The sequence below is a fragment of the Jaculus jaculus genome, chromosome 6, assembly GCF_020740685.1.
Source record: "Jaculus jaculus isolate mJacJac1 chromosome 6, mJacJac1.mat.Y.cur, whole genome shotgun sequence".
Taxonomy (NCBI): domain Eukaryota; kingdom Metazoa; phylum Chordata; class Mammalia; order Rodentia; family Dipodidae; genus Jaculus; species Jaculus jaculus.
The window spans coordinates 144,378,893-144,401,407 of record NC_059107.1 but is presented as its reverse complement, the minus strand read 5'-3'; the positions used below and the strand labels follow the sequence as shown (position 1 = coordinate 144,401,407).

Sequence of the window (22,515 nt, the reverse complement as noted above, 5' to 3'; positions counted from 1 at the left end):
CTGCTTTTGGATTGTTTTCAAGATAAGGTCTCACTCTAGCCCAGGCTTACCTGGGATGCACTCTGTAGTCCCAGGCTGGTCTGGAACTCAGAGTGATCCTCCTACTTCTGTCTGGAATTAAAGATATGGGCCATTACACACTCAGCTAAGAATTGCTTCTTTTTTTTTTTGGTTTCTTGAGGTAGGGTCTCACTCTAGCCCAGGCTGACCCAAAATTCACTATATAGTCTCAGGGTGGCCTCGAACTCATGGCTATTCTCCTACTTCTGCCTCCTGAATGCTGGGATTAAAGGTGTGGGCCATTATGCCTGGCCTAGTTTTGTTGTCTCTTGTACTGGGTTTCACTCTGTAGCTCAGACTGGCCTGGATCTCACTGTGTATCCCCCATGCTGGCCTCAAACTCATAGCAATTCTCCTGCCTTAGATTCTTGAGTGCTGGGATTAGAGGCATGAGTCACTGTGCCTGGCCACATCAGCTTTCTTGAAGATGTTTGAAAGTTCTAGCAGGGAACACAGTTACTTATATACCCTTGATTGAACGAATAATGGTCCTGGTAAATTCAGGATAGGTTGTCCTCTTCTGCCAAGAGCACGTGGAGCAGAGAGGAAGGAAGTGGACAACCTCCTAGCCAGCTAGATCAGCTGAATCAACCCTGGGGATCAGTGGAGTAACAGACGTTGCAGCCAGGTTGCCCTCACACCCTACATTAAGCACTCTGATTCTTAATTTTTTTTTAATGTTTCTTCATTTATTTTCAAGCAATGAGAGGGAATGAGAGAGAGTGGGCACGCCAGTGCCTCCTCCCACGACAAATGAACTCCAGATGCATGTGCCACTTTGTGCATGTGGCTTTATGTGGGTACTGAGGATCTGAACCCAGGCAGTAATTTTGCAAGCAAGTGACCTTAATTGCTGAGCCTTGTCTCTCTCCAGTCCCTTAATGTTTTCTTTTTGTTTTTTGTTTTTTCGAGGTAGGGTCTCACTCTGGCTCAGGCTGACCTGGAATTAACTATGTAGTCTCAGGGTGGCCTCGAACTCACGGCGATCCTCCTACCTCTGCCTCCCAAGTGCTGGGATTAAAGGCGTGCGCCACCATGCCCGGCTCACCTTAATGTTTTCTTAAATATATTTTTTTTTATTTACTAGAGAGACAGACAGACACACACACACACACACACACACACACACACAGAGAGAGAGAGAGAGAGAGAGAGAGAGAGAGAGAGAACGGGTATACCAGAGCCTCTAGCCACTGCAAACAAACTCCAGACACATGCACCACAATGTACAGCTAGCTTATGTGGGTTTCTGGAGATGCAAACCCAGGTCCTTAGACTTTGTAGATTAGACTTTGCAGGTAAGTGCCTTAACCACTGAGCCATCTATCCAGCCCCCTTAATATTTTCAATTAGTCCAACTTGTCCTGGTCTATGATAATATATATATATCCCGGTATTTGTTTGCCTGGGCATTGGGGCTTGAACCCAAGGCATCACACATGCTAAACAAATGCTTTGTCACTTATCTATAGTTCTAGCCCAGTGTCATTATTTAGTTATTTTCGCAGAACTTGGGTTGAACCTAGGGTCTTGGGCATACTAGGTAAGTTCTCTTCCACTGAGCTACACCACCAACCTGCCATATTCTAAGGTACTGTTAAACAACTTCATGAACAATGTAAGACACTTCTTATGGGCTTAGTGCATCTATAGATCTTTTAGCCACGAAGTTACCCTCGTATGTATTTACTTCTACTTTGCAACTGGTTATTTAAGCCTTGCAATAATGCTGTAAATTGATATTACCAAACCTGTGTTAGAAGAAGCAACTTAACCCCTGTGTCATCCTCTTTGGCTTTTCGAGGTAAAGTCTCACTCTAGCCCAGGCTGACCTAGAACTCACTATGGAGTCTCAGGGTGGCCTTGAACTCATGGATCCTCCTACCTCTGCCTCCCAAGTGCTGGGATTAAAGGCGTGTGCCACCACACCCAGCTGTCATCCTTTAAAAAAAATATTTATTTACTTACTTGAGAGAGATAGAGAGACGGGCAGATAGACAAAGAGAATGGGTGGGCCAGGGCTTCCAGCCACTGCAAACAAACTCCAGATGCATGAACCACTTTGTGCATCTGGCTTATGTGGACCATGGAGAATGGAACCTAGGTCCTTAGGCTTCACAAGTAAGTGCCTTAACTGCTAAGCCATTTCTCCAGCCCCAGTGCCATCTTTTATAAAATGTACTTGCCCATAGGGTTAGCTATGAAGTTTATTCAAGTGGATCTGTGTACGTGTTTGGGATCATCCTATCATTTCAACAAATATTCCCCAAATTTTAGTTCTTACCTTGTCATTATTTCCATTTTATAGGTGAGGAAGTAGAGGCTGAGAAAATTAAGCAGCATACTGAAGTTCAAACACTAGTAAGTCATAGAGATTTTCAAACTGGTTCTAGCCTGACTCAAATTCAAGGCTTGGAGCCATGCAACCCGACTATTCTTTTTTTTTTTTAAATTTATTATTTATTTGTTTGTTTGTTTGAAAGAGAAAGAGAAAAAAGGCAAATAGAGAGAGAAAATGGGCTCTCCAGCCACTGCAAACGGATTCCAGATGCATGTACCCCCTTGTGCATCTGGCTTATGTGGGTCCTGGAGAATCAAACCCTGGTCCTTAGGCTTCACAAGCAAACGCCTTAACTGCTAAGCCATCTCCCCAGCCTGCAACCCAAGAATTCTTATCTCTGGAGTGAGAAAGAGCAAAGGACACCTAACAGCCTTGTGTCGCAGAGCTTCGCAGAGACAGGACCTGACAAAATCAGCAAATGCAACTATCCCACACCAACCCAAGTCTTCCCACGCTGTGTAAGCATCTCTTCCCAACACCATGTTCCCTACAGGGTCTGCGTGCTAACTGTAGAGACCATGTGTTCTCCACAGGGTCCGTGTGTTGACCATCATTACTTTAGCTTCCACCAGGGCCCACACCAATAGAAACCTCCTATACAGGCCTAGGCAATAACCCCTCAGCCTCACCCAGATGCATGGGGGTCCCAACACCATGGTGACTTGTTAGTCCTGTGTCTTGAGCCACAACTGCCCGTGTGCCAAGGAGCTCTCCAGACTTGCTGAAAGAGCCAAGTTCAGACTCCCTACTGGCCTTTCTGGTGACTTTCAGGGGTGGACAGAAGAGCTAGACCACAGCCAGGTTCTTTCCTCATACCTATCCTGAGCTTGAAGAGCAAGTGTGTTTCTCCACCTCAGCACTTTCAGCCTCAGAAGATTTAGAACCTGAAAAGTAAAATAAAATACAGCCAGGTGTGGTGGTGCACACCTTTGATCCCCACACTGAAGAGGCAGAGGTAGGGGGGTCACCATGAGGTAGAGGCCAACCTGAGATCACAGATTGAGTTCCAGGTCAGCCTGGGCTACAGCGACACCAGCCTGAGAAAGAGAAGGGACAATGTTCCTCCCTCCTCCTCTGAGTTAATTCAGAATGTCGATTTTCTCTCTCTCATTCCCTCTGTCATGCAATTGTTTGAAGTCATTGTTTTCAGTGGTGCCGTTACTGTTAAGTTCTCCATGCTCCAGTGCATCAAGTCCCACTCCTGCTCACGCAGGCCACCCTCATTAGGCTCAGCGAGCCACAGCTTTCCTCCCCAAGCAAGTGGCAAAGCGCCCGCGGAGGCTGGGAGATGAGGGTGCCTGTGATTCCTTCCCACAGTTGTCCCTGGAGGCTGGCAGGGTGGGACCTTGCCCTGTTTGCCGGTGAGGAAACCAGTGCTCAGAGAGGGCAGAAGTCGCACGGTGACTTCGTGCTGGGTTTAGACTGAACGCTGGGTTTTCGAGGTCTCTGGGAAACATTGGTATGTACCAGCACTGACTTCATATTTGCTTGTGTGGTTCTGGGAATATAATCGAGGGTCTCAAATATGCCAGGCAAGAGCTGTGACACTGAGTTATACTCCCGTGTACTCTGTATATGGTAAATGTATTACGTGTATTATACTATCTTACTATCTCCTCTCTCTCTATCTAAGGTATGGTGGCGCACACCTTTAATCCCAGCACTCGGAAGGCAGAGGTAGGAGGATCACCATGAGTTCGAGCCCACCCTGAGACTACATAGTGAAGTCCAGGTCAGCCCGAGCTAGAGTGAAACCCTACCTCAAAAAAAAAAAAAAAAAAAAATTGAAGGCCGGGCATGGTGGTGCACACCGTTAGTCCCAGCACTCAGGAGGCTGAGGTAGGAGGATCACTGTGAGTTCAAGGCTAGCCTGAGACTACATATTGAATTTCAGGACAGCTTGGGCTAGAAGGAGACCCTGCCTCAAAAAACAAACAAAAAAGTTGGGCATGGTTGTGTAAACCTGTAACCCCAAGTGCCAAGGCAAGAGGATTATTGGGGCTCACTGGTCAGTCAGTCTAACCAAGCACCTCTGCCTTCCAGGCTCAGTGGGAGACTGTTTCATGGAAATAAGGCAGAGGAACGATGGAGGGGATTCCCTCATGTCCTCTTCCTGCCTTCACTTGTGTGTGAACAAGGCATACACACGGGGTGAGTGCACCCAAAAACACACATCTCACACATACACACACCAAAAAAACTATACACACACACATACACTTTTTTTTTTTTTTTTGTCGTTGTTGTTTTAGGACCAATCCGGACACGGGTTCATAGTAGCTCATTTTCTTGTGGCATTACATATATATATTTCTGTATGCTTCAAGCATATATTAAAATAATAATGACAGAGAGAAAGGAAGAAAAGGTAAACAACAAAGGTCATTTAACAAAGTAAGTTGCACCTGGGTGTGGTGACACACACCTATAATCCCAGCAGTGGAGGTGGGGGAGGTGGTGGCAGGAGGATCAAGAGCTCAAGTCCAGTCTGGGATGTGAAGGTGATCTGGCTGTGACACAGTCACATTGATTACTAGGGTTGATTAGCTAATCTGGCTGGCTAGGCAGGAGTGGGCTTCTTCTCTCATAGCTCCATGTGGGTCCCTCCCGAAGCTGCGTGTGTTTGGTCAAGGAAGATGACCTTCCTGAAATACAGGAGGGTCGGCGCAGAGGAGCATCGTTCTGGACAGAGCAGAAATGCCAGTCGTCCGTCAAGGGTATATGAGTAGCTGTGTTTGCCTGCTAGGACCTCCAAACAGCTCTCAGGTCCAGCCTGGGCTACATGAGATCTTGTCTCAAAAAGGAAGCGAAAAAGAAAATGCAAGATTCAGAAAAGTAAAATCCATTTTTATTTAAGTTTAGGAAAATGTCATTTGATTATGAAAAAGGAAAGAGGAGAGATCATGGAGAGTCATGCCCAAGAGAAGGCAAGATGGGGTAAAGCCCTGCAAAAGTAAATATTTATTTATTTACTTATTTTAATTTTTTTGAGGTAGGTAGGTTCTCACTCTAGCCAAGGCTGATCTGGAATTCACTATGTAGTCTCAGGCTGGCCTCAGACTTGTGGCAATCCTCCTACTTCTGCCTCCCGGGTTCTGGGATTAAAGGCGTGTGCCACCACACCTAGCTTATTTTTTATTTTTAGTTTAAATAAGAGAGAGAATTTGTTAGGCAAACACAAAGTTCTTGCAGAGATTTCAGCAACTGTAATGGTCAACAACTAGAACCAGATTTTTCTTTTTTAAGTATTTTATTTATTTATTTTCAAGCAGAGAGATAGAAAGAGAAAACAATGGGCACACTAACTCCAGACGCCTGCACCACTCTGTGCTTCTGGCTTACATGGGTCCTGGGGAATTGAACTCAGGTTGTTAGGTTTGGCAGGCAACCTCCTTGACCACTGAGCCATCTCGCCAGCCCCAGAACCATATTGTTCTGAAGGACAGAGCATGCTACTATCACAAATTCCAATTCTGGATTTTGCAGAATGATGAGGATGACCTTCCTTGTGTCCTGCATAAGGGACTAGAATGTGCTTATTTCTGCTTGCCTTTTGATACTTGTTGTTCTTTATACTGGCCTCGAATTTACGGAGGACACGTTGGCAGACATCCATGAGCTCCTTAAGGCCCTTCTGAAATTGCTCAAGTTCTGGAAGGGTGTCCTGTGTCTGAATGCTCGCTCTCTGAAGGATGGGCTAAGTGTAAGCACAAAATTCCACTTCCAGGTTCTTCCTGCTCATGCACTGCAGAGGTTTCCGTCCTCCGCGTGCAATGCAAACGTCGCACACTGTCTATCTGTTCCCGCTGCCCGGGCCATTTCCAGGGCTGTCTTCCTCGCACCTTCAGCCACTGAGTTCTTCAATCCCGGTATTTTTCGCTCTAGCTCCTGGTCCTCTTCTATCGTGGGGACGGCTTGAACTCATAGCAATCCTCTTTCCTCTGTTTCCAGAGAGACAGAGAGAAAAAAAGGGCGGGTGGGGGAGGGGAACAGAATGGGCATGCCAGGGCCTCTAGCTACTGCAAATAAACTATAGATGCAAATAAACTCCAGGTATATGTGCCACTTTGGGTATCTGGTTACATGGGTTCTGGGGAATTGAGTTTGGGTCATCAGGCTTTGCAGGCAAGCACCTTAACCACTAAGCCAACTCTTCAGCCCCTATTTTGAAAAAAGATATTTATGCTATTTCTTTAAAAAATATTTGATTTATTTATTTGAGAGAGAGAAAGCGAAATAGGCAGATAGAGAGAGATTGGGTGCACCAGGACCTCTAGCTACTACTAATGAACTCCCGATACATGCTCTATCTTGTACATCAGGCTTACGTGGGTACTTGGGAATCGAACCTGGGTTCTTAGGCTTCACAGGCAAGCACCTTAACCTGCAAGCCATCTCCCATGCTATTTCTTTTGTTGTTGTTGTTCATTTTTAATTTATTTATTTGAGAGCAATAGACACAGAAAGGGAGAGAGAAAGAGAGAATGGGCGTGCCAGGGCTTCCAGCCATTGCAAACGAACTCCAGATGCGTGCATCCCTTATGCACCTGGCTAACGTGGGTCTTGGGGAGTCGAGCCTCAAACCGGGGTCCTTAGGCTTCATAGGCAAGCACTTAACGACTAAGCCATCTCTCCAGCCCCCTGCTATTTCTTATTTAAAACTTTATATTCACTTGTAATGATCGTGCCATCAGATGACACTATATAACATAAAAATGTCACCCTAAGTTCAGATTTTTTTTCTTTTTTTGAGGTAGAGTTTCACTCTAGCCCAGGCTGACTTGGAATGGAATTACTGTGTAGTCTCAGGCTGGCCTCCAACTCACAGTAGTCCTCCTACCTCAGCCTCTCCAGTGTTGGGGTTAAAGGGGTATGCCACCACGCCTGGCTTCTAAATTCAGATTTTTGATGTTTTTGTGGAAACATATGAAAGCTGACAGTCTTGGTTTGGTACATGTTTGCTTTTGTTGAATATCTGTCTTCCATTGTTTTTTTTATTTTTATTTTTGTTCATTTTTGTTTATGTATTTGAGAGTGACAGAGAGAGAAAGAGGCAGAGAGAGAGAGAGAGAATGGGCACGCCAGGGCCTCCAGCCACTGCAAATGAACTCCAGATGCATGCGCCCCCTTGTGCATCTGGCTAATGTGGGTCCTGGGGAATTGAGCCTTGAACCTGGGTTCTTAGGCTTCACAGGCGAGCGCTTAACCGCTAAGCCATCTCTCCAGCCCCTGTTTTCCATTTTAACTAGTCACATAATATATATTTTTTAATATCTATTTAAGAGAGAGAGAGAGAGAGAATGAGAGAGAGAACAGGTGCACCTGGGCTTCCTGCTGCTGAAAACTTATTCTAGTCATACTCAGCACTTGTCGAATCTGGCTTTAGGTAAGTACACTCGGGAATCCAACCAGGGCCATCAAGCTCTGCAAACAAGTGCCTTTAACCACAGAGCAATCACTCCAGCCCTAGACATATTTGGAATGCATGCACTCTCTATATTATTATATCTAATAAGAAACCAGAGCTCCCTTGGGCATTCTCTCTCTCTCTCTCTCCCTGCTCTTATATAGACCAGGCTGGCCAGCCTGTTGCCTTCTTGATTCTTCTCCCTTCCTTCTTTATTCATTTGGGTTTAAATTGTATTTATTTATTTATTGAGACAGGGTCTTGCCATGTAGTCCAGGTTTGTCTTGAGCTTGTGGCAAGCCTCCCAACTCAGCATCTCAAGTGCTGGAATTATAAGTGTGCCCTATCAATTTGTGGTTTTTTGAGGTAGGGTTTCACTCTAACCCAGACTGACCTGGAATTTACTATGGAGTCTCAGGGTGGCTTTGAACTCATGGCGATCCTCCCACCTCTGCCTTCTAAGTGCTGGGATTAAAGGTGTGTGCCATCACACCTTAGAGAGACAGAAAGAGAGAGAGAGAGAGAGAGAGGGAGCGAGAGAGAGAGAGCAGAGAGACTCATTGCTCCAGGGCCTCCAGCTACTGCAACCTAACTCCGGACACACGTGCCCCTTGTGCACATGTGTGAGTGACCGTGCACACTTGTGTCACTATCTGCCTGGCTTATGTGGGACCTGGAGGGTAAAACATGGGTCTGTAGGCTTTGCAGGCAAGTGCCTTAACCACTAAGCCATCTCTCCAGCCCTAAAGTATTTTTTCAAAGTTTACTCATTTATTTGTAAACAGAGAGAGACACACACAGAGAGAATGGATGCACCAGTCTCTAGCTGCTGCAACTTAATTTCAGATAGTTTCACCACTGCCTCCCAAGTGCTGTTTTTTTTTTTTTTTTCGGTTTTTCAAGGTAGGGTTTCACTCTAGTTCAGAATTCACTATGGAGTCTCAGGGTGGCCTCATGATGATCCTCCTACCTCTGCCTCCCGAGTGCTGGGATTAAAGGTGTGCACCGCCACGCTTGGCTCTGTGCTCGTTATCTTTTGAGACAGGGACTCGTGTATTGCAGACTGTCCTGGAAGACTGTGTATAAACATATTAGACCATCAGGTGCTAGAACTCATGATGATCCTCCTACCTCAGCCCCTCCCACATGCTGGGACTAAAGGCATGCACCGCTATAACCAACTACCCACACGCTTTTGAGTAATTATGCATAGCAAGTGTAACAAGGTATAGCACAAGACTAAACATTTCAGCAGACATTTTTTTAAACATATTTTATTTATTTATGTATTTATTGAGAGAGAGAGGTGGGGGTAGAGAGCGGGCCTTTAGCAGCTGCAAACAAACTCCAGATGCTTGCACTACCTTGGGCATCTGTCTTTAGGTGGGCACTGGGGAATTGATCATGGGTCCTTTGGCTTTGCAGGCAAATGCCTTTAATGGCTAAACCTTTTCTCCAGCCCTCAGCAGAGAATTTGAAAATAATTTTAATGGTAGTGTCTCTGAAGCTAGCGAGTTACTCCTTCTTCCAGCTGTGGGAGGTGGCTGAAGCCGAGCCCTTGTCCCTTTGGTACAATGTTGGAGGAACTCCAGGTGGCACTCTGCAAGCCTCCCTGTCTGACCTTCTGCCGTGGAGGGTTCTCCTGTCCCTTGCTGCATGTGGTGGCTCTCCACATAATTCTGTTAGCGAGCTTCTGATGACACTGCCAGAGGTTTTATCCCAATGTGATGAGCTTAGCAGGCGTGGCGACCCACACCTTTAATCCCAGCTCTTGGGAGGCAGCAGATGTAGGAGTATCACTAGTTTGAGGCCAGCCTGGGACTACAGAGTTCCAAGTCAGCCCGGGCTAGAGTGAGACCCTATCTTGAAAATAAACAAACAAAAGGATAAGATGAGTTCGGGTCTTTCTACAGATCTGTGTCACCCAGAGCTGGCTCCAGGGAGCAGAGTGGTCTATCCCAGTATCACAGGAACTGTGGGAACTGGAAGCGCTAGCAGTGCTGTGGGCCAGTGTTTGGAGCCTTTGACGCAGGACAGGGCTGCGTGGGTGTGGGCGCTCTACTTGTCCAAAGACAAAGTACCGTTCTGTTTGTCTCAACATGAGTTCAAGGGAAAATTCCCCCTTGTACATACTGAGTGAAAGACTCACAAGAATGAAAAAGCAGAGGGAGGCATGTGAGGATGTCTAGGTTTTTATTGATTGATTGATGGGTTAGTTGGTTTTTTGCCCCCTTTCTTTTGGTTTTTCGATGTAGGGTCTCACGATAGCCCTGCTATTTATTTATTTTTATTAAGGACATACTTTGGCCGGGCATGGTGGCGCACGCCTTTAGTCCCAGCACTTGGGAGGCAGAGGAAGGAGGATCGCTGTGAGTCTGAGGTCACCCTGACGCTACAGAGTGCATTCCAGGTCAGCTTGGGCTAGAGTGAGACCCAGCCTTGAAAAACCAAGCAACAACAAAAGGAGTGTACTTTGTATGGATTCATCATGTGTTGGTGCTATCTTTCCTTTAGTTCCCCTTGGGGTTATGGGTTATGCTTTGTGGGGGCAGCAGTCAGTTATTGGGGAGAGGCAGGGCCTCTGGGCAGGACATCCCAACCTGTGGCTCCTACAATCTTTCCGCCCCCCCTCTTCCGCAAAATTCCCTGAGCCAGGGTGGGTGAATTTTAAGTCTATTTCGGCGATGAGCTCTCAGGAGCCTCTGGATCTCTGCTTGGGTAGGCGCTGAGTGTCCTCAGCGTCTGTCTCCTTCACCCCGGCGCTGATTGTCAGGCTCGCCATGGAAGCAGCGCTCTTGCTCATCTCCCAGCTCCTCTGTGGTTTCCCCTGGGCCCTGACTGAGATGCGAGGGGTGGCTTGTCTCCTCGGGTCTCGCGACCTTCTGTGAAGTCGGCACAGGCTAAATTGGATAAGCATTATTACTGCTGGGGAAGTCAGAAGGATGTAGCTCCCCTTTTAGCCAAAGACTAGTGGGAGCTTGACATTGGGAAGCATAATCTTTGTCTCCATAGGATTCTGACCTGATTCCCAGTTAAAGATATGGGTTTCTTTCCACTGAGTGGATCTCTTAACCGATCAGAAAGCCATTGGCCACCATTGCACTGGAGTGTGCCTGTAGTTGGGCTGCTTGTTTCTGAGTAGCTTAGAGCCCTGCTCGCTCACACCGTTCGTTGTTGACTGCTTTCCCGCAGTAGCTCACGTAGCACTTTCCAGCACTAGGCGGCTAGCTGTCTGGGGACTGGCTCTCTTCTGGATTCCAGCCAGGTCTCTGCGTGTTCTGTTAGCAGCATATGGTGTCTTCGGCAATAAGGTCTTACCTTTTACCTCAGGCAGGTAATCAAGTGCTTTGACAGAGCTGTCTTGTTTTGAGGGACCTTGTAGGTCTCTCTGGTCAACAGCTCAATGTCAGTAGCACCTCTGTCTTATACTGTGAAGTATAGGTTAGAGCCAATTTTTTTTTTATTTTTATTTTTTTACTTATTTATTTTGGTTTTTCGAGGTAGAGATCCACTCTATCTCAGGCTGACCTGGAATTTACTATGTAGTCTCAGGGTGGCCTCGAACTCACAGCGATCCTCCTACCTTTGCTTCTTGAGTGCTGGGATTAAAGGCGTGCACTACCATGCCCGGCTTCCCAGGGCCCTTCTTTTGGGATCTCCCCCCTATACTCCTGTTGAGGCTTATATCTTTCGTTTTATTTTGTTTATTTGAGAGTGAAAGAGGGAGGGGGAAAAAAGAGAGAGAGACAATGGATGTGCCAGGGCCTCTAGCCACTGCAAACAAACTCCAAATGCATGTGCCACCTTGTGCATCTGGCTTTATGTGGGTACTAGAGAATTGAACCTGGGTCATTTGGCTTTGTAGGCAAGCACTTTAACTGCTAAGCCATTTCTCCAGCCCCTTTTAGTTTTTTTTTTTTTCTTTTTTTCTTTCTTTCTTTTTTTTTTTTTTTTGTTTTGAGGTAGAGTCTAACTCTAGCTTGGGCTGATGTAGAACTCACTCTGTATCCTCAGCCTGGCCTTGAACTCTCAGCCATCCTCCTATGTCAACCTCCAAGGGCTGGGACTAGATTCGTGCTGCACGACAGCCTCCATTTTTTCTGCGTTCAGACGCTGTAGGCTAACATTGTACTGCTACAAAGAAAGTCACACGTCAGTGTAGCTTAGAAATAGAGTCTGGGGCTGGAGAGATGGCTGGGCAGTTGAAGCACTTGCCTGAAAAGCCTGACGGCCTGGGTTCAGTTCCCCAGTGACCACATAAACCAGATGCACAAGGTGGTGCATGTGTCTGGAGTTCCTTTGAAGGGGCTAGAGGTCTTGTTTGCACCCATGCTCTTTGTCTCTCCTTGCAAATAAATAATAAATAAAATATTTTAAAAAGTCAGGCATGGTGATACACACCTTTAATTTCAGTACTTCAGAGGCAGAGGTAGGATCTCTGTGAGTTCCAGGTCAGCCTGTGCTACAGTAAGACACTACCTTGACAAACCAAAAACAAGAAAAATAAATGAGGATCATCTATATGGTTTGTTTATTTCGAGGTAGGGATTAAAGGCACGTACAACAATGCCTAGCTGAATGAATATATGTTTTAAATAAGATTTTAAACTTTCTTGAAAAAATAGAACTGAGGCTGGAGAGATGGCTCAATGATTAAGCAGTTAAGATGCTTGCCAGTATCCATGTAAAGCCAGATGCAGAATGCATCTGAAATTTGTTTTCAGTGCCTAGAGGCCCTGGTGTGCCCATTCTGTCTCTCATCTCTTCTCTTTGTCTCTCTGTAAATAAATAAATAGTTTTAATAACCAATAGACCTGTACCCAATATCAATCATCTTACCAATATCAATAGTTTTTGTATTTATTACTCCATATGGTATTAAATAATAACTTCTTTCCAGGCATAATGAGACCATACCTTCAAGCAAAGCAAAATAAAATAACTTCTTTAATTATTTCCTGAAGTTTAGCTCTTATTAAATTTTACCTTAATATTGCTATTGTGTTTCTATGCAGCAATCACAAGTAGTATGAAAGGACTGGAGAGATGGTTTGGTGGTTAAGGCACTTGCCTGCAAAGCCTCGAGACCCAGAATTTTAAAAAATAAACACTATAAAAGCTTTCACTATTTTTGCTTTGTTGATCATATCTTCCTACTCTTTTGTTGTTGTTTTGTTTTTCAAGGTATGGCCTCACTGTAGCTCAGGCTGACCAGGAATTGACTATGGAGTCTCAGGGTGGCCTCAAACTCACAGTGATCCTCTTACCTCTGCCTCCCGAGTGCTGGTAAGGCGTGTGCCACCACGCTCGGCTATCTTCCTACTCTTCATAATAAGAACAACTTTCTAAGTTCATCCTCCTAATGATTTCTTCTTTAACTTTGGCATAATTGTTTTTCTTTCTTTTTATTATCTTCGTATGTGTATGCATGTGTGATATGTGTATATGTATGTGAGCAGGGAGTGTGGATTCCAGAGGTCAATGTTGGACCCTGCATGGATGCTAGGGATCCAAACTCAAGTCATGCGTTTGTGAAGCAAGCACTCTACTAAGCCAGATTTCCAGCCTTGATTGTTTGCATTTGATCAAGATCCAGGATCTAGAGGAGGAGTGGCTCACACCAGTAATCCCAGCATTCCCTGGAGGAGGAGTGGCTCACACCAGTAATCCCAGCATTCCCTGGAGGAGGAGTGGCTCACACCAGTAATCCCAGCATTTCCTGGAGGAGGAGTGGCTCACACCAGTAATCCCAGCATTGCCTGGAGGAGGAGTGGCTCACACCAGTAATCCCAGCATTCCCTGGAGGAGGAGTGGCTCACACCAGTAATCCCAGCATTGCCTGGAGGAGGAGTGGCTCACACCAGTAATCCCAGCATTGCCTGGAGGAGGAGTGGCTCACACCAGTAATCCCAGCATTGCTGTGGGAGGTGGCAGGATGGGGGGGCCGGGGGGGGAAGCTAAGGCAAAGGATTGACATGATTTCTAGTTCTACGCCAGCCTAGGCTACAGAAACTCAAATATATAAATAAATAAATAGAAAAAAGAAAGAAGGAAAATGTCATGGTCTTCAACTCTTGCATCTGTGATTTGATATCCATCATACAGTAAACACTTTTTTAAAAAAATATATATTTTATTTATTTGAGAGAAAGAAAGAGGGAGGGGGAGAGAGAGAATGGGCAAACCAGGGCCTCTAGCCACTGTAGACGAACTCCAGATGCATGCGCCCCCTTGTGCATCTGGCTTATGTGGGTCTTGGGAGAGTCTAACTGGGATCCTTTGGCTTTGCAAGTAAAGGCCTTAACCACTATGCAATCACTCCAGCCCCCACTTTTTTGTGGGAGGGGTTGAGTTAGGGTCTTACTCTAGCTCAGGCTGACCTGGAATTTACTATGTAGTCTCAGGGTGGCCTCGAACTCACAGTGATCCTCCTACCTCTGCCTTCTGAGCTGGGATTAAAGGCATGCGCCACCACACCTGGCTAGCCCCCACATTTTTTTTTTCAAAATAGGGTCTCACTCTAGCCCAGGGTGACCTGGAATTCACTATAAAGTCTCAGGTTGGCCTAGAATTCAAGTGATCCCCCTACTGCTGCCTCTCTCCTGGCAATGCTGGGACTAAAGGCATGCACTACCAGACCCAGCGAGCAAACTCTTTGATATTGTTAAGACAACAAATATTCCTCACATGTGATTATATATTACAGGCAATGCTCACGATTTACAGAAATTGACAAGCTGGATGTGAGGGCGATCTGGCTGTGACATCTGTCACCCCATTGATCGCCAGGGTTGATTTGGCTGATCTGGCTGGCTAGGCGGGTGCCCCTTTCCTCCCTCAGCGCTCCATGTGCGTCCCTCCCAAAGGTGCACGCTCGGTCGAAGAGGACGACCTTCCCCGAATCGAGGAGGACCGGTCTTCGGTCAAGGGTATGTGAGTAGCTGCACTCCCCTGCTAGAACCTACGAACAAGCTCTCAAGAAATTGACAAGCTGAATATAAGATTTATATGAAAGGCTGAAGAATCTAAAACAGCCGAAAGAAAACTGAGCATAGTGGTACACACCTTTGATTCAAGTATTCAGGAGGCTGAGGTAGGAGAATTGTCATGAATTCAAGGCCAGCCTGGACTACAGGGTGAGTTCTAGGTCATCAGGGCCAGCTGGAGAAATAGCTTAGTGGTTAAGGCACTTGCCTGCAAAGCCAAAGGACCCAGGTTCCATTCCCAAGGACCCACATAAGCCAGATGGACAACAAGGTGGCACATGGCTTTCGAGTTTGTTTGCAGTGGTTGGAGGCCTGATGCACCTGTTTCCTCTCTCTCTCTATCTATGTGTATAAATATATCCCCCCTCTCAAATTAATAAATAAATTAATTAATTAAAAAAAAATTTCGGGCATGATGGCTGCACACCTTTAATCCCAGCACTCGGGACGCAAAGGTAGAAGGATCGCTGAGAGTTTGAGGCCACCCTGAGACTACAGAGTTAATTTCAGGTCAGCCTGAGCTAGAGTGAAACCCTACCTCAAAAAATAAAAGAAAGTTAAAATAAAGAGTGAGACCCTGCCTAAATTAAAAAAAAAAAATCAAAACAGTTTTCCAAGAGAACAAGGCTGGACAACCACTGTAAAGTTACCAGTATCACATATCACAACATGATTAAGATAGTCAGGTGGATCAAAAGAACAAAAGAAAGCTCAGAAATCAACTTTTATGAGCATGGTTGGCTAATTTTTAAAAGCGATGACAAAGAAATTCAATTGCAAAAGACAGTTTTTCTTTCTTTCTTTAAGAGAGAAAGGGCGCAGGAGAGAACGGATGTGCCGGGGCCTCCTGATGCTGGGCGTCAACTCCAGGTGCACCTCCTGCTTGGTGTGCCCGGCTCCATGAGGGTACTGGGGGTCCGAGCCCTGGCCATGGGGCTTTGCAAGCGAGCTCCTTACACTGGGCCATGTCTCTTACCCTGGGGAAAAATTCTTTTAAACAAAATTGGAATAATTTGATTTTAAGGTGGGAAAAAAATAAACCCTAACCACCAGCTCTTAACATATGTAGGAAATAATAATCAAGTTGGGCATGATAATGCACTCCTTGAATCTCAGCACTCGGGAAGCAGAGGTAGGAAGATCTCTGAGTTCAAGGCCAGCCTGGGACTACAGAGTGAGAGCCAGGTCAGCCTGAGCTAGAGTGAGACTTTACCTTGAAAGAAACAAAACAACAGAAAAGATATATATATATTTCTTTTCCTTTTTTTTTGAGGCAGGGTCTCACTGTAGCCCAGGCTGACCTGTAATTCAGTATGTAGTCTCAGGGTGGCCTTGAACTCACGGTGATCCTTCTATCTCTGCCTCTCGACTGCTGGGATTAAAGGCGTGTGCCACCATGCCCAGCTAATAATCTAATTTTCTAATAGTCGTCTAATACAGGAGTGTCATAGGTGTCTCTATTTTTTTATTTCTATAATACTCTAGTTCCTCTCATTGATGCTTTCAGCACAAAGGTGTTAGACATATTTACTCCTAAGTTTTCTTATTTTTTTAAAATTATTTATTTATTTATTTGGGAACGACAGACACAGAGAGAAAGACAGAGGGAGAGAGAATGGGCGCGCCAGGGCTTCCAGCCTCTGCAAACAAACTCCAGACGCGTGCGCCCCCTTGTGCATCTGGCTAACGTGGGACCTGGGGAACCAAGCCTCGAACCGGGGTCCTTAGGCTTCACAGGCAAGCGCTTAACCGCTAAGCCATCTCTCCAGCCCCAGTTTTCTTATTTTTTATTTTTTTGTTTTTTCGAGGTGGAAACTCTAGCTCGGGCTGACCTGGAACTTACTATGTAGTTTCAGGGTGGCCTCAAATTCACAGTGGTCCTCCTATCTCTGCCTCCCAAATGCTGGGATTAAAGGCATGTGCCATCATTTACCCCTTTTTGATGTATTTAAAATGATATTATAAAGCCTGCAATGATGGTTCATGTCTGTAATCCTATCACTCTGGAGGCTGGAGTAAGGAGTCATGAGTTTGAAGTCAGCCTGAGCTTTAGAGCAAGACCATGTTGAAAAAGAGAAAGAACCAAAGGATGGGAAAGAGTGTAGTAGAACGCTGTCTCCTGTAAAACTTAAGGACCCAGGTTCAATTACCCAGTACCCATGTAAGACAGATGTACATGGTGGCACATGTGTCTGGAGTTCATTTGCAGTGGACAGACACCATGGCATGCCCATTCTTTCTGTCTCCTACCCACCTCTTTCTCAAATAAATAAAACAGAAAAGAAAAGACACCAAAGAAGAGAGACTAGTGGAAAGAAGAGCTTCAGTAGAAAAGGGCTGGGGGCCAGGCATTGTGGTACACATCTTTAATCCTAGTACTTGAGAGGCAGAGGTAGGAGGATTGCTGTGAGTTCAAGGCCACCCTGAGACTACATAGTGAATTCCAGATCAACCTGGACTAGAGTGTGACCCTACCTCAAAACACAAAACAAAACAAAAAAATAATTCAAACTATTCAAAAATTTAAAGGAAAGAATGAAAACTATTAAATTCAAGGTTTGTTTTAATTTTTATTATTTTGTTTATGCATATACATTTATTTTGATTTTTTGAGACAGAATCTTGTAGCCCAGGCTGGCCTCAAGCTTGTGAATCTATCTCAGCTTCTTGAATGCTAGGATTTAAGGCGTCCACAAATTTCCTGGCACAAATCTGTAAAATATTGGCCTTGTTTTTGTGATACCTGTATTCATTCTCTGAAACAAAGACACTCATATACTGTATTTCTTCTGTATTTCCTCTCAAATATCTTTGTATTTTTTCTTCCTTTTCTCAAATTAAGGTATCAAGAAAAATGGTTAAAAATTAAGATTTAGGAAATACTGAAATCTCAGTTCCACCATCTATCAAATTCAGTTTTTATTATGCCTAATACTATTTTTTTGTTGTTTGTTTTTTCAAGGTAGAGTCTCACTTTAGCCAAGGCTGACTTGGAATTCACAATGTAATCTCAAGCTGGCCTTAATCTCACAGTGATCCTCCTACCTCTGCCTCCCAAGTACTGGAATTAAAGGTGTGTGCCACCATTCCTGGCATGTCTAATACTATTTTTTCCCCCAATATTAGGGATTTGTGTGTTTGTGTGGTTTTTTGAGGTAGGGTTTCACACTAGCCCAGGCTGATCTGGAACCCACTATGTAATCTCAGGATGGCCTTGGACTCACTGCGAGCCTCCTACCTCTGTCTCCCGAGTGCTGGGATTAACTCATGGCCTAGAGCATGCTTGGATAAATACTGTAGCACTACACTATGTTTCTTAGCTGTTATTTGTTTATTATTATTACTGTCATTTATTGCAAGTAGAATTTCCCTTAAATTGTCCAGTTTTCTTTGAACTTTCACTTCTACTTCAGCCACCAGAGTAACTGGGATTATAGGTTTGCCATCACAACTAATATGCCTAACCTTAATAACAATGGCAGTACCATTGCTATTACTTACTACATGACAGAAGTTAAGTGCTAACGATCACACAGCACTCCACCTGAGGAAAAGCCTTTATGGAAATACTATGCATCAGGCAAATTGCAAATTAATCCAGTCCCACCCTTTCATAATCAGGAAAGCAAAACTGAGTTCAACCCAATACCATTGACTGAGGGTCCTATCATCCATTGACTTGATTAACATACACAAATACAACCGGAGCCAATCTAATGCCCTCTAGGTTGTGAGACTCTGGGAGATGGTGATAAAAAAAATCTCATAAGCGACCTGCCCTTCAGAATCCTCTCGTACATGGGATATGTCCTTCCAAAATGACTTGGTATATGAAAGGTGACCCCACTTACCTGTCCCCACTTATCTGAGACTGAAAAGACTCCCAGGCTTAAAAGTGGACAGCCAAAAAAGTCAGGTGTGGTGGCGTACTCCTTTAATCCCAGCACTCGGGAGGCAGAGGTTGGAGGATCACTGTGAGTTCAAGGCCACCCTGAGACTCCATAGTGAATTCCAGGTCAGCCTGGGCTAAAGTGAGACTCTACCAAAAAAAAAAAAGAAAAAAGAAAAAAAAAAGTAGATAGCCAAAATAATCCCAGATAACTTCTGCCTGCCCCCCCCCACACCCGGTGGTGACCCGCGGGGCAGGTGTCACCTAGTGACAGTGCCAGCGGCAGTAGCGGGTTATCTATGACACGCCACCGGGTATGCCTGAGCACTTTCCAAACTCTCTCACGTGTTAGTGGCTTTAGTCTTGGGCGGCCCCGCTAAGTACCACCCTAATCCCCCTGCAAATCTGAAGGAAACCCACCGCGGGCAAGGTCGGCATCCCAGAGGTGGTAGAGTCAGTGTTCTGAAGGACACTGAAGGTCCTTGCCCTTCTGGGGAAAACGTCCATACAGACAGCTGTGTGGGTGCCAGGATATCTAGATTCTCCAGGAACCCCAGAACAGAGTCAGACTTAAGAAACACAGCACCCTGATGTTCAGGTTCGGGTTTGAACACTTTCCAAGTCGAGTCTTACATCCAGAGTCGTCCTTCGTTGGGTGAAGTTCTAGGTGGGCCTTGACTTCTCCCCAGAGAGCACTTCTGGTGTGCATCCCCCAGGGGCAGGGGCAATTGCTCAGCGGTTAAGAGTGTGAGGGCCTCTTGGGCTAAAGACTGCCAAGTTCAACTCCCCAGAACCATGGGCATGACCCTGCACATCTCTATCCTTACTCCCTGGTGGGGGTAGGGGAAGGGGTGAGACCCCAGAATCACTAGGGCTCTCTGAGGGACAGAAGCTACAGTTTGAGGGAGAGACCCCAAATCAAGGAAACACAGGGATGAGCAATAAAAGAAGGGCACCCGAGTTCTCTGGCCTCTGCGTGTGTGTACATGGGACATGCTCACCTGCATACGCACATGCTCCACGCACACATACGCAAAAAAACAAACCAGCAATTGAGTAATTAAGAACACTGGGGGCTGGAGAGATGGCTCAGTGGCTAAGGCATTTTGCCTACAAAGCCTAATGATGGAAGTTTGATTTCCCCAGTATCTACGTAAAGACAGATGCGCAGTGGATCATGCATCTGTCTTTCTTTATTTAGTTTTTTAATATTTTTATTTTTATTTGCAAGCCGAGAAAGAGAACAGGAGTGTCAGGGCCTGCATCAGTTGAAAACGAACTCCAGACTCATGCACCTCTTTGTGTGTCTAGGGAATCAAACACGGGCTTGCAGGCAATGCCTTAAATGTGGAGCCCTTATTATTATTATTATATTCAAACTTTTATTAACAACTTCCATGATTATAAAAAATATCCCATGGTAATACCCCCACCTTCCCCGCTTTCCCCTTTGAACTCCATTCTCCATCATATCCCCTCCCCATCTCAATCGGTCTCTCTTTTGTTTTGATGTCATGATCTTTTCCTCCTCTTATGATGGTCTTGTGTAGGTATGCCGGGCACTGTGAGGTATGGATATCCAGGCCATTTTGTGTGTGGGAGGAGCACGTTGTAAGGAGTGCTGCCCTTCCTTTGACCCTAACATTCTTACTGCCACCTCTTCCGCATTACACCCTGAGCCTTGGAAGGTGTGACAGAGATATTGCAGTACTGAGCACTCCAGTCACTTCTTTCCAGCACCCTTATGTTTTCTCTTTAAGAGTAGTTTCCAAGCCAATGGAATCAGCCCTAGTAAGGAATGGGAAGCCCCCAGAATTTGTGACAAGGTTGAGGGACTGATTTAGTATGACAAGAGAATGAGTATGAAGGGAAGAGGTGGTATATATGATTTGAAGAACGCATCCTCCACAACAGATCCACATGTTAGGAAGTTGGTGTGGACCTTGAAGAGGTAAGGACTAGTCCTCAGGTCATGGAGATGGGTTGTTCTCACGTGACCCAACAGTGCTTTCAAGATAGTTGTAAAAGGAGATAACCCGGCTCCTCCCCTCCTCTCTCTGCTATTAGTTTAAGACACAACCACTTGCCGCGTGCAGCCGTAACCTTCGGTCTCTGCGCTATGAGATGATGCGGCCCAGGGTGGTCCTCACCTTAGAGCCAGTGCTATACTCATGGACTTTTACTAATTCCCAAGCCCTCTAGTAGATTCTTGCTACCACAAAGTCTTTCTTTCAAAGAGAATTTCCATTACTCCTCAGATGTTTTGTAACTTTTTGAGTTAATAGTTGTATAAACCCTGGTCCTGCCAATCCCTCCACCCAGAAATACCTTTTTGTTCCCTTCAAAATCTCTGCAAGAGAGATGCCAAAACTTACTATCAAAAATAAAAGGAGGGGCTGGAGAGATGTCTCAGTGGTTAAGGCATTTGCCTGCAAAGTCTAACAACCCAGGTTCGATTCCCCAGTACCCACATAAAGCCAGATGCACAAAGTGGCTCATGCATCTGGAATTTGTTTGCATTGACTGGAGGCCCTGGCCTTGCCCATACTCTCTCGGCTTGCAAATAAACAAATAAACCAAAAAAAAAACAAAAAACAAAAAACAAAAAAAAACAAAGGAACCTTTAATCCCAGCATTTGGGAGGCAGAAATAGGAGGATTGCCGTGAGTTCGAGGCCACCCTGAGACTACATAGTGAATTCCAGGTCAGCCTGGGCTACAGTGAGACCCTACCTCAATAAAACAAACAAAACAAAACAAAAAAACCAAAGGAAGCCAGGCATGGTGGCGCATGCCTTTAATCCCAGCACTCAGGAGGCAGAGGTAGGAGGATTGTTGTGAGTTCAAGGCCATTCCAGATCAGCCTGGGCTAGAGCAAGACCCTACCTTGAAAAACAAAAAACAAAACAAAGCAAAACAATCTGAAAGGAATGGGCTGGAGAGTTGTCTGAGCAGTTAAGGCACTTGCCTGCAAAGCCTAAGGATCTGGGTTCAATTCCCCAGTATGCACATAAAGTCAGAAGCACAAAGTGGCACATCTGTCTGGAGTTCATAGATGCTCTGGCATGCCCATTCTCTCCCCCCACCTCTTTCTCTCTCTCATGTAGATAAATAAACAAATAAAATATTTTTAAAATTTATGAAAACAAACAAACAAACAAGACAGGGCTGGAGAGATGGCCTGGCAGTTAAGGTGCTTGCCTGCAAAACAAGGATCTATGTTCAACTCTCCAGATCCTATGTAAGCCAGACGCACAAAGATAAGGCAAGCCCAAGTTTGCACATGCCCACTAGGTGGCGCAAGAGTCTGGAGTGTGATTTCAGTGGCTGAGGCCCTGGCGCACCAATTCTCTCTCTCTCTCTCCCTCTTTCTATAAATAAATTAAAATAAATAAATAATAAATAAATAAACAAACAAACCAAAGAATCCAGGCTTGATGGTATAGGCCTGCAATTCCAGGTTTTTTGTTTGTTTGTTTTAAATCTTTTTGTTTTAATTTTTTTTTATTTAGTTGAGACCAACAGACAGAGAGAAGGGGGGAGAGAGAGAGAGAGAATGGGCGCACCAGGGCTTCCAGACTCTGCAAACGAACTCCAGACGAGTGCGCCCCCTTGTGCATCTGGCTAACGTGGGTCCTGGGGAATTGAGCCTTGAACTGGGGTCCTTAGGCTTCACAGGCAAGCGCTTAACTGCTAAGCCATTTCTCCAGCCCTTGTTTAATTCCAGTTATTTTTGAAGCCATATCCAGGAAGATTAAAAATTCAAGGTATGTTTTGGCTAGAGAGTGAATTCGAGGCCCACCTGGACATCTGAAAAGCTTGTCTGGAGGTTC

General features: G+C 45.3%; 1 pseudogene; it reads right to left on the bottom strand.

Moving 5' to 3' along the window:
• Positions 1-3,217: 3,217 nt before the first annotated feature.
• Positions 3,218-22,515, bottom strand: part of LOC123453228 — a 50,147-nt pseudogene continuing 30,849 nt past the window's right edge.